The sequence below is a fragment of the Primulina tabacum genome, chromosome 9 (genome assembly GCF_025594145.1).
Source record: "Primulina tabacum isolate GXHZ01 chromosome 9, ASM2559414v2, whole genome shotgun sequence".
Lineage (NCBI taxonomy): Eukaryota > Viridiplantae > Streptophyta > Magnoliopsida > Lamiales > Gesneriaceae > Primulina > Primulina tabacum.
Genome location: NC_134558.1, coordinates 18,082,575 through 18,097,689, shown reverse-complemented (window position 1 = coordinate 18,097,689; position 15,115 = coordinate 18,082,575).

Here is a 15,115-nt window from a genome sequence, read left to right as displayed (position 1 = left end):
CATGGCTCAACAGGGGTCGACTCATGGTTCACAAAGGCTAATTAAATATAAAAAGTCTAAGTTTTAAGTTTGGGAATTTTATATTAAAGTTTGATTTAATTTGGGATTAAAACGCATTAATAAGTGATAATTAAAGAATAAATTAAAAGTCAACGATTTAAGCTAAATAAAAATATGAGGAAATTAATGTAAGCTTAAATAATTATTTGGGATGGTCTAGAGTCAACGGAATTAAGAAAAGTTCAAAATTGTAAAATTTTACGTCTAAGGGTAAAACGGTAATTTTACACCCGGAAATTAGTAAACGTCATGGCAGTTCTCTGAATGCTATTTTATATTTTAATATGAATATTTTTCATGTTTATAGAATTTTATGATGATCGATAACGTTAAAAGACATGTTGCATGCTTGGTTTAAAAGAAAAACGTTATATGCATGTTTAATTTTTATAAGTAATGAAAATACGAAATGTTGAAGGAAGTGAAGTAATTGTGACTAATACAATGATACAATGATACGATGATATGTTAATATGTAGGCTAAAGCTCAGTTAACGGGTGAGAGTATCGCTGATATACCCGCCGCCCAGTACTGTGGTTACATGTAGATGGATCCATCGCCCCAATACGAATACGAAAGTCACAATTAACGATCTGAATTCAATGAAAGGAAAATGGAATACATATATGAATATGATGAACATGTGAATATGTTGATATGAAAATGTTTATTAAAATGGTTATGTTTATACATCATTATGAAAATCTTATTTTACGTAAAAGTATTTTCATTGTTGCATGTGATCTGTATATGTATTACTTGTTATCAAGATTATGGTTTGCTGATTATTTAGATTCACTAGGTGTGATTGATGTGACTCAGTTTGATAATAATGATATGAAAGCGGATCGGTTACGGTGCCCGGATACGCAACGGAAGTTTCAAAATAAAATATTTTACAAGAAAACCGAGCATCCCAACTTATTGTGTGTAGCAAATACCATAAAAGACAAAAATTTCATACATAATGTGTTAAGAAATGTACATATCAATCACAATGATTGATGTTTTGGCTCCAGCTAAGTTGTTTACAACTTAGCTCTTGAAGGTAGAATATCTACAAGCTTTCCAAGAGCAAACCTTGCTCTTGTGGACTCCTTCCTTCAAATTAGGTCCACCACTAACAAGGTAGATCCACTCTAATTTTGTACTAGAAAAATTAGAGAATTTTTCTTTGAGAAGTTTGTGCAATCCTCAACAATTGAAGAAGAAAAATTGGAGAAATTTTAGGGACAAGTTTCGGCCATCTCATGGAGGAGAGAAGGGGAGGATAATTTTTATTTGTTGTGTAAAAAGTTAAAGTGTGTTTCAAAGGCATGCATGCCATTAACTCAAAAAGTTGTCTCCAACCTTTCACCGCCCAAGCATGCAATTTTATTTGGGCTTGTAGCAATTACAAAGCCCATGGACTTTTATTTAAATATCTCAAACACATTTGAGACCATTTAAACTTTACTTGATTTTACTCAAGCGCACTAATTGAATAATTATTTCCTATTGGGCTCTACAAGATCCAATGTTATTTAATTACTTCAACACTTGAATTAATTTAATTATTTGAACTCTACTAGGTCCACTAGTGTTTAATTAATTCAACACTTAAATTAATTCAACACTTAAATTAATTTAATTTAGTCCATAATAATGTTTATGAAAATCACAATTTTCAAATACATTATTTATTTAAGCAATCTTTTAATTTCAGAACACTTCAACAAATTAAAGATTACATTCCCTACAATCCTCTTATAGAAGTCATACAACTATTTTTCTTAGCACTTATAAACTCCTTTATAAGCCGTTCAACACATTGAACTATTTTGTGTGACCCTCAATGGTTCATTGATATGACTAGTCATGGGTTCACATCTCCATGTGATTCAAGACTAAACATGTCCTTATATGAGCATACCCCAATTGATCCATTCTTACTTATCAACTCCTTGATAATAAGAACATCAGAACCCAAGTCTGATAGTACCCAACCAATCATGTTAAATGCCTAACAGCATCGCTTACATGATTCCCTATGTATCAAATGATACTGGTTGCAAAAACCATTTCATTATGTTTAGCGTACAGTACGATCCGTTCATCTCATATATCCCGACCGATTCGACAACTATTGTATATCGAGAGTTGTCAAATAATCGATACTATGTGTCATGTCGTAGTTGCATCGATGGTGTAATCTATGAAACCCCTTTCATAATTACCACCAACACTCTAACAAAAGATTTCAAACTACATACACATGAGATCACATAGGATATTCATACCCGAAGGTAAGCGGTGAATCCCCGACTACAATGCATAGACTCCTATATGTTTCGACAGAACACCCAACCTTGCCAACTGATGACCCATATGAGTCGGTAAACAAGTCAAAGTGCAATGCTAGCATATAGAGTCACAATGTTGTCCTGGGTCATAAGGACTAATGGCGTACAACCATAAACTAGGACGTTTCCATTCGATAAGTGAGAATCACTTGGAAAGTCCTTTATAGAGGATTTTTCAGTGCACTCTACAAGAAACATCTATCTGCATGCTGTGACATCACAATGTCCACTACCAATGAAACATGGTACTCACATCATAGATACTAGTATCAAACTCGAGCGGCCTTTATCCTTCTTAGCGTTGGCTGAATCGACTAGGAACTATTTAGAATATACAGTATTCAAAATATGAGTCTCATGATACTCATCATATGAGCATCTCATATTCTTTCTACTATTTGTATATTCAAGAACTTTATCTATACAACTAGCATGGGTATACAGATAAAGATGTGCCAAATCAATAAATTTAAATATAATTAAATTAAAGACTCTACTACTCTAACAATCTCCCACTTGCACTAGAGCCAACTACCCATATGCTTCAAACCCATTGATTCGCAATGCTTCTCGAAAAATGGTCCAGGTAAAGACTTAGTTAGTGGATCAGCAACATTATATGCGGAGCCGACTTTGTCAATCGACACTTCTCCTTTTTCCACAATCTCTCGGAGGATGTGGTATATTCTCAATACATGTTTGGATTTCTGATGAGACCTTGGCTCCTTCTCCTGAGCAATGGCTCCCGTGTTGGCACAAAACACGGGGATTGGAGCCAATTCATTAGAAATGACACCCAAATCTTGGACTTAATTCCTTAACCAAACAGCCTACTTTGCTGCAGCTGATGCAGCAATGTATTCAGTCTCAGTGGTGGAATCCGCAGTACTGTCTTGCTTGGAACTCTTCCAAGAGACAACATCACCATTGAGCATGAATACGAACCCATAGGTTGACTTTGAGTCATCGATATCGCTTTGGAAGCTAGTGTTGGTATAGCCATCCAATTTCAGTTCTCCATCCCCATAGACCAAGAACTTATTGGTCCTTCTCAAATACTTGAGGATGTCTTTCACAGCTTTCTAGTGTGGAAGACCAGGGTTCGATTGATATCTACTAACTACACTTCGTGCAAAAGCCACGTCAGGACGTGTAGATATCATCTCATAAATGATATTATCAATTGCAGATGCATACAGTACGCTTGTCATTGCGGGTATCTCTGCATCAGTCTTGGGAGAAATAGAATAAGATAGGGACACACCATGACACATTGGTAGATTTCCTCTCTTGGACTCATCCATTGAGAACTTCTTAACGATGGTATCAATGTATGTGGACTGGGTGAGACCAAGAAATCTCCTTGATCTATCTCTATAGATCTGTATTCCTTATACAAAAGATGTTTCACCCAAGTCCTGCATCGAGAATTTACTCGCTAACCATATTTTAGTTGATTGCAACATTCCTACATCATTCCCAATGAGTAGAATGTCATGAACATAAAGCGCCAGGGCAGGAATGTCACAGCACTCCCACTGACCTTCTTATACACACAAGGTTCCTCAGGATTCTTAGTAAAACCAAACTTTTTTATTGTACGATCGAATCTGAGGTTTCAACTCCTAGATGCCTGCTTTAGACCATAAATATATTTCTGAAGTTTGCATACCATATGCTCACTTCCGATAGATGTAAACCCTTCAGGTTGAGACATGTAAATCTCTTCCTTAATATCCCCATTAAAAAAGGCTGTCTTGACATCCATCTGCCATAAGTCATAGCATGCTGCTATGGCTAGCAATATCCTTATGGACTTGAACGTTGCAACTGGAGAAAAGGTTTCCTCAAAGTCAACTCCTTGTCTATGAGTATATCCTTTTGTTAGTGAAAATAAATAAATATTTAAATTGTAAAAATAATATAATTATAAAAAATAAAAATAAAAACTATTTTTCGGTAATTTTAAAAAACTTTATTAAATAATACGCATGTCGATTAATATTTTTGGCTAATAATCACTATTATATTTCAAAATTTTAGATTGTGTTAACCTAAGGCAATGACATGATGCTTATCGTGTTCAGTGTATTGATGTCGATCACCAACCTTAATACATATTTAATTCTTTAATTTTCGAGAAGCTATATATTATTATTTTTTAACATGTGATAAAAAAATATTTTTAAATCAAATTCAATAAAATTATTGAGAAATACTTTTTAAAATTTCAGTAATTTCGTTTAAATTCACATTCACAAAGAATTTTGTGACATGACACGTGTTTGACACATTTGAATGATAACAATAATTATTTTATCAATATCTTTATCCAAATGGGTTGAGATTTTATTTACAAAATCTCTTCATAATATACGCAACAGCCTATTATTCCGAAAGAAAAATGAAACACGTGATCATAAGTAAATTATGTATAAATCAGAAAAGTTATTTAATTAACATTTATTATATGTATTTCAAAATAATGTCAATAAATTTTATAAGGTGTCTTCTAATAATATGCTTATTTTCTTTAGAATTGGTTTAATCATTTCCATTACGGAAAATTTTATACTATCATGTATCCGTGAACTTTGTAATATAGAAGAAAATTAATATAGAAGAAAATTATTACTAATGTAATAATTAAAATTTTGTACAAATAGATGAATAATATTTTTTTACTTCTCGATTATGAAAGACAAATTTCAAAGTGTCTTGTTGTTCTCGTTGTTTCCATGTGTAGGTAGTTCATAACAACGAACAAATCTTAATTTAAACGAACATTACATCTTGAAATGATTCAACTCATATATGGTGCTGAAAAGATGAGTCATTTCAAAATTCAATTTTGAAGTAGATAAATTTAGTAAGATACATAAAATAAAATTGGTTTCTAATATAATATGCAATATTACATTATTTATAATTTTAAATTCAAATAAGGCATTCCAATGGATGATAATTATATATTTGATGCTTTTGATAGAATTATATCATACATTAACTGTTTCAAATTATGGAAATCTCGAATTGCATGCATTGAGTGTCAAAAATTTCTGATTATTGAGGGTAATATACATGTTTATTGAGAGTAATTTAATATCCATTTGAAACTCTTTTGAATCTATCTTTTTAATTTTTTTGTGCTCTCTTATTTGAATTTTTAAGAAAAAAATTCAAGATATACAATATACATATGGTTTTGAAAGAAAATTACAACTCATTACTTCTTTTAAATTAAGGTAATTTCAAAATAATATGTATTTAAGATAAAAAAAAATTATTATTATTAAATGGTAAATTAATGTTCATTGGAAAACCTTGTTATAGTGATAACTTTTATCACTCAACTAATTTTTTTTTTAGAAAATTAAATAAACTAATTAAATATTGTATTTCTTTTTTAGTAAGTACTTTGCGCATAAATTACTTAAAATAGAAAAATTTATTTTTGAATGATTTATCTAATGAGTGATACTGAACATTGCAGTCATTTGTATTATAAATTTATTTATACAATTTTTAATTAAACTGATTGATATAATCAATGCAAATTTTTTAATATAATTTATGTTTTCAATAGAGTTTAATTTTAATTTGAGTAAAAAAATAAAAAACATATAATACATAAAAGTACATTTGAATTAATATAAAAATTAATTAAATTCAAAATTGAATTAAATGAATTGATATAATCAATGCAAACAATAATTGAAGTGATCATTTATTGCAGTACACATATATCAATATTCATAATAAAATTTTTCTTTTTTAGAAATGACATTTTGGCGGGAAATTACTATTTTTGGCAAAAACTCTGCTTTTATATATATAGATAGTGTGTGGAATCTCTGGCCAGAGTATGAGATGTATGTTAGAGAAAGAGTTCTCCAATAGTACATGCGATGCCACTATTTATATGTATCACATAGTTATCGAATTATTATGCAACCCTCGATGAACCAATGGTTGTAGATTCGATCGTGATATATGAAATGAAGGGACCGTACTGTACGCTAATCATAATCGACTGGTTCTTGCAGGCACTATCAGTGATACCTAGGGAATCATGGGGCGATGCTACTAGACGCTTTTACAATGATTCGATGGGTTTAATCAGAAATATGACTTCTGACATTCTGATGATCAATTGTTTAAACATAGAATATGGCAAGTAAGGGTAAGCCCGAATAAAAGATTATGTCCTGAATCACAAGGAGTTGTGAACCCACAGCTAGCTGTATCCTTGAACCATTGAGGATCACACAAGCACTGGATCATTTGTTCTCGTTGGGAGAATAAATTCAAGGAGTTGAATTTACATTATGATATAGTAAATTCAAGGAGTTGAATTTATAATAATTAAATTTTGAGAAAATAAATTCAAGGGGTTGAATTTATAAGATAGTAAATTTAAGAAGTAGAATTTATGAAATTTGGAGAGAATAAATTCAAGGAGTTGAATTTATAAAATTTGAGGATTTAATTTATTAAGCTCAAAAGTTGTGTTTATTAAATATTAAATTTTGGAGGTGATAAATTCAAGAAGTTGAATTTATAATTTAAATATTAAATTCAAATGTTGACTTTATAAGGGATTTAAATTAAATGTAATGGGTATATGTATAATGGGCTTGTAGGAGTACAAGACCAACATACATATTATTAAGGTTTTTAATTGGACTTTAAAAGATTAATTAATTAATTAAACTAGTTGGACTAGAATAATTAATTGATTAAGCCATAAAATATTTAATTTATTAATGGGCCCTAAGCTTATATATGTGTGTATTAGGCTTAAGGTTAAATACAATTCATTCACAATTTTTGAAAAAAAAACCCTAGCCTCCGCTCTCTTGTGTTTTTCGAAAATTCCTCTCTTTCCTCTCTCAAAATTTGGCACTCTCTTTTGAAAAGGAGTTTGAGCCGTCTCTCAAACTTTGATCTCCAACGAAAAACACCTTCTAAATTTCTAGTGCAATTTAGAAGAGGAATAAATCTTCTAGTCATGGACCTAATTTGAAGATTGAAGGAAGGAGTTTTGAAGATCGTTCGTAGGGAATTCATCAAGAGCTATCTCCGCTAACCCGGAATAGTTGGTGCTGTGTGAATCTTTTACCAAAGGTATAAACTTCTAAACTCCCTATGCATGAAAGATGATCGAGAGCCTTGACCAATGTGTTAGGTGTATGTTAGGATATTTTACTGTTTTATTCGTTTTGTTAATATTTGATATTATTAAAGTGGGCCTGGTTTATGGCCCGTTACCACCCCCATGAGATGTATCCCTTATGTGTCATGGCTATTTAAATGTAATTATTAGAAATAATGGGAGATTAAGATTGGAAGATGGTGGGCCCGATGAACGAGATGAAGACATGTAAAATATTAGAAGCTCTTGTAATAGTAGCATTTGCATCCCTGCATTCACCTAGGTTTTGGACCTGGATCCACGTTTGACTCACATGGATTAATAGTGTTGGCGATCGATCAACCTTATTTATAGTTGAATGTCATATTATGATATATGCGATATATAGTAATATGCATGTATATATATTATTAAATAATATAGTAGCATGAATCCGGCAAACATAAAAACATGGCACGCGATTTTTAAATTAAAATGATGAGACAATTTTAAAATTAGAATCCCTCATTTTGAATATGATTGAAATTTATATCGAACCGAAAAGTAAAATTAAAGGAGTTTAATTTTTTCTTGTCTTCCATCAACCATGGTTGCATGTTGATCGCTACCCGCGGACAGTGCCTGACTCATATTATTGGGGAGGCCTGGACGCCGGAAAGCTGTGACTTCCACCAGACATATGATGTGAATTGAGTGGAACTCCCATACCTTCGGCTCATATTATTGGGGGAACTCATGGTGACCGTCTACTATAATTCAATATTGATGGGTCGGTTTGACACGCGAAAATAAACGGCGTCATATTATTGGGTCCTTATTAAACGTGAGGCAAAACACGCGGAGGTTGCATAGGGATGCAATTGGATTCTACCTTTTAGAAATTATAATTGGCTGATATTATTCGGGATTATAATTGGCTAATTGGACTCTACTTGCCCACTAAGAAAATACGATTTCCCTTTTTCATCAGAGGGTGGTGAGAATGTCAAAATAGTGGGATGAAATTTATAAAATAAAAATCCATATTTTATATCTTAAAATTATTTTAAAATAATCAGCAACCATTATTCTCTTTCCATATCAGTATATTTTCGATTTCGTCATGTAATCCATTTTTGTTATTAACAAGCTAACCGAATCTAATTTTCAAGACTGGTTGGAAAAATTGTTCTAAATTCGGAGAAAATGACATACACACTAATGTCAGTCTTGTTGAACTGACAATGCATGCAAGATGGTGGGACCATATTGTGCAAGCTAAAGTGTAATTTGCTCGCTTCTATGTCAAATTAACTGTAGGGACAGTTTGAGAAAATGTTGAATTCTGTTGACATTCGAATACACATGCAAGAGTTGCATGGTGCATGAAATTCGTATTGTTATGCACACCACTTTTAAAAGCTCATGACTACATGAATGCAAGATGGGGCTCTGACCCATGAGCGTGGTGTACATATGATTGATTTTAATGAGAAAGTGGTGAGCCTGGAATATGTGATTCCTAAAAAGTTACTAGATAACATCAATTTGTTGTCTTTCTCTTCCTCATTTAACCGGGTTATGGTGAACTTCAATTTGAATAAGACAGATGATAGCCTTGAAGAGATAGTCAATACGCTTATAACTTATGATGTCACCATAAAACATGGAATTTTTGTTTTTCTAATGGGCCTCTCGTCAGACGAAAAATGGCCCACAAGGTAAGGGAAAAAAATGTTTTGCCCCTCACAAGAAAAACAAACCCAATAAGAGGTAAACCTTGAAAGACACTTAAAAGGCCTACAAATCCAGGTAAGTTAGAACATATTTATTTTACTGCAAGAAGTCCGGACATAAGAAATTATATGTGCCATAAATGTTTTGGAAATGATAAGTGAATGTCCAAGTAAACATGGTTTCAATAACAAACAAAAGAAAGTTAGATGATCCAAATCCCACACAAATATGGCACGCTAGACTATGTCACATTTCCCAAAGAAAGATGCACAAACTAGTGGGAGACTGCATGTTTGACTTGTCAGACATAAAGTCTCACCTACTTGCAAATCCTATCCAAAAAAAATGACAAAGACTCCATTCAATGAAAACGTGGAACGTGCACATGGTCTATTGGATTTGATCCACACAGACAATTGTGGCCCGCTAAGTGTTAGCACAAAATATGGGCAATCCTGCTTCATTACCTTTACTGATGACCATTCGAGCTATGGGTATGTTTATGGAACACAAATCTTTAGCATTTGAAAGGTTCAAAGAATTCAGATCTGAAGTAGGAAAATAGTTAGAAAGGAGTATTAAGACACTTCGATCTGATCGAGATGTGGAATACTTGAGTTCTGAATTTTTGGGTTATCTAAAAGAGAATGAGATTCTCTAATAGTGGACTCCACCAGCAACACCAAAATTGAATGGTGTTTCTGAACGTCGTAATCGAACCTTGATGGACATGGTTCGATCCATGATGGGATTCACTGAATTGCCTGCATCGTTTTAGGGCTTTGCGCTTGAAAATGAGGCAATGCTGTTGAATAATATCCATACTAAAGCAGTGGATAAAACACCATATGAGATATGGACGGGAAAAACTCCCAAATATTCTTACATGAGAATATGGGGACGACCTGCTTACGTGAAGCAGACAGTTGGAGACAAATTGGATAGTAGATCCACTTTGTGCTATTTTGTAGGATATCCAAAGAATTCTATTGGATATTATTTCTATCTTTCCAATGAAGCAAAAGTGTTTGTTTCAAGAAATGCCACCTTTTTGGAAAAAAAATTTCTATTAGATAGAAAAGGCAATATGATAGAACTTGAAAAAATTCAAGATACTCCCTCAACTATAGAAGTTGAACCCATTTCCCAACAAACAGTAGTTGAAGTACAAGTTCCTAGAAGGTCTGATAGGGTTATTAGACCACCTGCAAGATATACGCTTCTTCATGAACAAAGCCCTGATTAGCATTGTTTTGGATGTGATCCAATGATTTTTTAAGAAGCAATATCTGATACTAATTCAACCAAATCGCTTGAAGCAATGCAGTCTGAAATGGACTCTATGTATCCAAACCAAGTCTTGACATTGGTGGATCCACTTGAGGGAATTATTCCCATAGGATGCAAATAGATCTACAAAAAAAGCTTGGGGCAGATTGGAAGGTATTGACCTTCAAAGTAAGACTGGTTGCAAAAGGTTATACTCAAAGGCAAGGATTTGACTGTGAGAAAACTTTTTCACTAGTTTCTATATTTAAGTCCATTAGAATACTACTAGCCATAACAGCATGGTATGACTATGAGATGTGGCAAATGGATGTAAAGACTGCATTCCTCAATAGAGACATCAAAGAAGAAATTTATATGTCTCAACTTGAGGGATACACATCAGTAGGAAGTGAGCATAAGGTATGCAAACTTCAGAGATCAACATATGGTCTCAAGCAGGCATCGAAAAGTTGGAACCTCATATTTGATAGCACTATCAAAGAGTTTGGTTTTGCTAAGAATCCTGAGAAACCATGCGTCTACAAGAAAGTTAGAGGGAGTGCAGTGACATTCTTAGTACTTTATGTTGATGACATCCTACTCATTGGGAATGATGTAGGATTAGTGCAATCAACTAAAGTATGGTTATCAAGTAAATTCTCCATGATAGACATGGGTGAAACATCCTATGTATTGTGAATACAAATCTATAGAGATAGATCAAAGAGGATGCTGGGGTTCACCCAAGCCACTTATATCGATACCATTTTGAAGCGATTCTCTATGGAAGAGTCCAAGAGAGGATACTTACCAATGTGTCATGGTGTTACTCTATCTAAAGCTTTGTGTCCCAAAACTGATGAGAGATAGAGATGATGACATGTATTCCATATGCGTCAGCCGTTGGTAGTATCATGTATGGTATGATATAGACACGTCCTGATGTTGCTTACGCTCTGAGTGTTACAAACAGATATCAGGCGAACCCTGGTCCAATGCATTGGAAGGCCATGAAAGATATTCCTAAGTACTTAAGAAGGACTAAGAACTTGTTCATGGTCTATGAGGGCGAAAAATTGAAATTGGAAGGCTACACTGATTCTAGCTTCCATTGCGACGTAGATGATTTGAAATCGACCTCTGGTTTTGTATTCATGCTAAATGATGCGACTGTCTCTTGGAAAAGTTCCAAGCAAGACACCGTTGCGGATTTCACCACTGAAACTGAATACATTGTTGCATCTGCTGCAGCAAAAGAGGCAGTTTGGATGAGGAATTTTGTCCAAGGGTTGGGCGTTATTCTTAATGGAGTTGATCCAGTCCCATTGTACTGGGACAACACTGGTGCCATTGCGCAAGCAAAGGAACCAAGGCCTCATCAGCGATCCGAACATGTACTGAAGTTCCACATCATACGGGAGATAGTGGGAAGAGGAGAAATATCAGTCGAAAGAGTTTTCTCTGCAGATAATGTTGCTGATCCACTTACAAAGCCCTTGCTAGGACCATTGTTTGAAAAACATCGCGAAGCAATGTGATTAAAGTTTATGGGTAGTTGGCTCCAGGGCAAGTGGGAGATTGTTAGAGTAGATGCCAAGTAAGCCAACTGTTGGCTCGAGAATTTATTGACTCAAATGTAATAAACAATATTTATTTTAATGTAATTTACTTTTTAATGGTTTCATTTTACTTTATCTGTATACCCATGCAATCAGCATAGATAAAGTCCTTGATTATGCTTTAATACAAATAAATCGTAATTCGATGTTGAAACTTATTTGTAAACACTGCATATTCTAGATTCGTACTTAGTCTATTCAGCCGCCTAAAATAAGTGTAAAGGCCGCTTGAGCTCGAGACTAGCATCTGTGATGTTGTGTACTATGTTTCTTTGTAAGGGCATAGAGATACCCAAACATGCAGATGGGTAGTCATATGATTATTATACCGAACAACCCTCCCTCACACTTTCCAAGTGGTTATCATTCATCGAGAGAATAAGTCTGTGGTTATGATTGTACACCATTAGCCCTTACGACTCGGGACAACACTGAGGCTCTATATGCTAGGGCTGTGATTTGACTCGTTTACCGGCTCCAGGAGAGTCATCAGGTGGCGAGGTTGGGTACAATTGCGACACATATAGGAGCCAGTGCATTGTAGTCGGGGATTCACCGCTCACCTATGGGTGTGGATATCCTATGTGATCTGATTAAATAATAGTGCGTGGAATCTCTGGCCAGAGTATGAGATGTACGTTAGAGAAAGAGTTCTCCAATAGTACATGCGATGCCACTATTTATATGTATCACATAGTTATCGAATTATTATGCAACCCTCGATGAACCAATGGTTGTAGATTCGATCGTGATATATGAAATGAAGAGGACCGTACTGTACGCTAATCATAAACAACAGGTTCTTGCAAGCACTATCAGTGATACCTAGGGAATCATGGGGCGATGCTACTAGACGTTCTTACCATGATTCGATGGTTTAATCAGAAATATGATTTCTGACATTCTGATGATCAATTGCTGATATATAGAATGTGGCAAGTAAGGGTAAGCCCGAATAAAGGATTATGTCCTGAATCACAAGGAGTTGTGAACCCACAGCTAGCTGTATCCTTGAACCATTGAGGGTCACACAAGCATTAGATCATTTGTTCCCGTTGAGAGAATAAATTCAAGGAGTTGAATTTATATTATGATATAGTAAATTCAAGAGGTTGAATTTATGATAATTAAATTTTGAGAAAATAAACTCAAGAAGTTGAATTTATAAGATAGTAAATTCAAGAAGTAGAATTTATGAAATTTGGAGAGAATAAATTCAAGGAGTTGAATTTATAAAATTTGAGGATTTAATTTATTAAGCTCAAAAGTTGAGTTGATTAAATATTAAATTTTGGAGGTGATAAATTCAAGGAGTTGAATTTTTAATTTAAATATTAAATTCAAATGTTGAATTTATAAGGGATTTAAATTAAATGTAATGAGTATATGTATAATGGGCTTGTAAAAGTACAAGACCAACATAGATATTATTAAGGTTCTTAATTTAACTTTAAAAGATTAATTAATTAATTAAACTAGTTGGACTAGAATAATTAATTGATTAAGCCCATTAAGTATTTAATTTATTAATGGGCCCTAAGCTTATATATGTGTATTAGGCTTAAGGTTAAATACAATTCATTCACAATTTTGAAAAAAAAACCTAGCCTCCACTCTCTTGTGTTTTTCGAAAATTCCTCTCTTTCCTCTCTCAAAATTTCGGCCCTCTATTTTGAAAAGGAGTTTGAGCGGTCTATCAAACTTTGATCTCCAACGAAAAACATCTTCTAAATTTCTAGTGCAATTTAGAAGAGGTATAAATCTTCTAGTCGTGGACCTAATTTGAAGATTGAAGGAAGGAGTTTTGAAGATCGTTCGTCGGGAATTAATCAAGATCTATCTCCGCTAACCCCAGAATAGTTGGTGCCGTGTGAATCTTTCACCAAAGGTATAAACTTCAAAACTCTCTATGAATATTTAATCATAAAACCATACGAGTGCCCAATCAAAAATATATTTTGATTGTCAAAATAAAATAAAAATTTTAAACTTCCGCTGCATTTGGGGCACGAAAACCAAGATCCCAACACGTTCTTCTTGGGACGTTGGAAAGAATGCTTCTTTCCCTTCTCATGTGGACTAATCTTCGTACCAAATGAAGAACCCACATAAAGAACCTACTTCTCTTTCTTGATGGTGGACTCAAAGGTAACAAGCGTATTCACCATCTCCTCAAGGGTAAGCTCTAGCTTGTTCAAGTTGAAATTCACCACAAAAGGATCAAATAGCTTGGCAGTGACAAGAGCAACACGTCAGTGGTCAACTCCGATGGCAACACAAGATCCATCCCAATGAGCTTGTCCACTAGCCCAATCATCTTTAAGCCATACTCATGGACCGAAGCCCCATCTCGCATGCGTAAAGTGATTAGCTCCTTGACGATAGCATGCCTAAGAGGCCGTATTTGCTCACCAAAGAGCTCTTTGAGATGCATATGAATGTCAGCAGCATTCTTTGTATCCTCAAAACGCCTCTGCAGCTCATCATTCACAGACGCCTGCAAATAACACTTGGCTCGCAAGTCATGGTCGCACTAATCCTTGTAAGTCTGCAATTCCTTAGGAGTGCAGCTAGTCGGAGCCTCAACAGAGGGCGACTCAGTGAGTGTATATGATATCCTTTCCAAATTCAAGACGATTTTTATGTTTCTTAGCCAATTGAAGTAATTAGGTCTAGTTAAAATGTGTTTGTAGAGTATTTCATATTGCCGATTGCGAATCGAAGATATAATTTGTACTGAAAAGTAAAAACACATAAATATTAATGATTATTTTAAAATATTTGAAAGATATAAAGTATGGACTTTAACTTCATAAATTTTCGCTCCCACTATTTTGACATCTTTCACTACCCTCTAGTGAAAACGGGAAACTGCTTTCCTCAATAGGTTCGTAAGGTCCAATTAGCAAATTAGGATCCGAATAATATCAGCCAATCATGATTTCTAAATGGT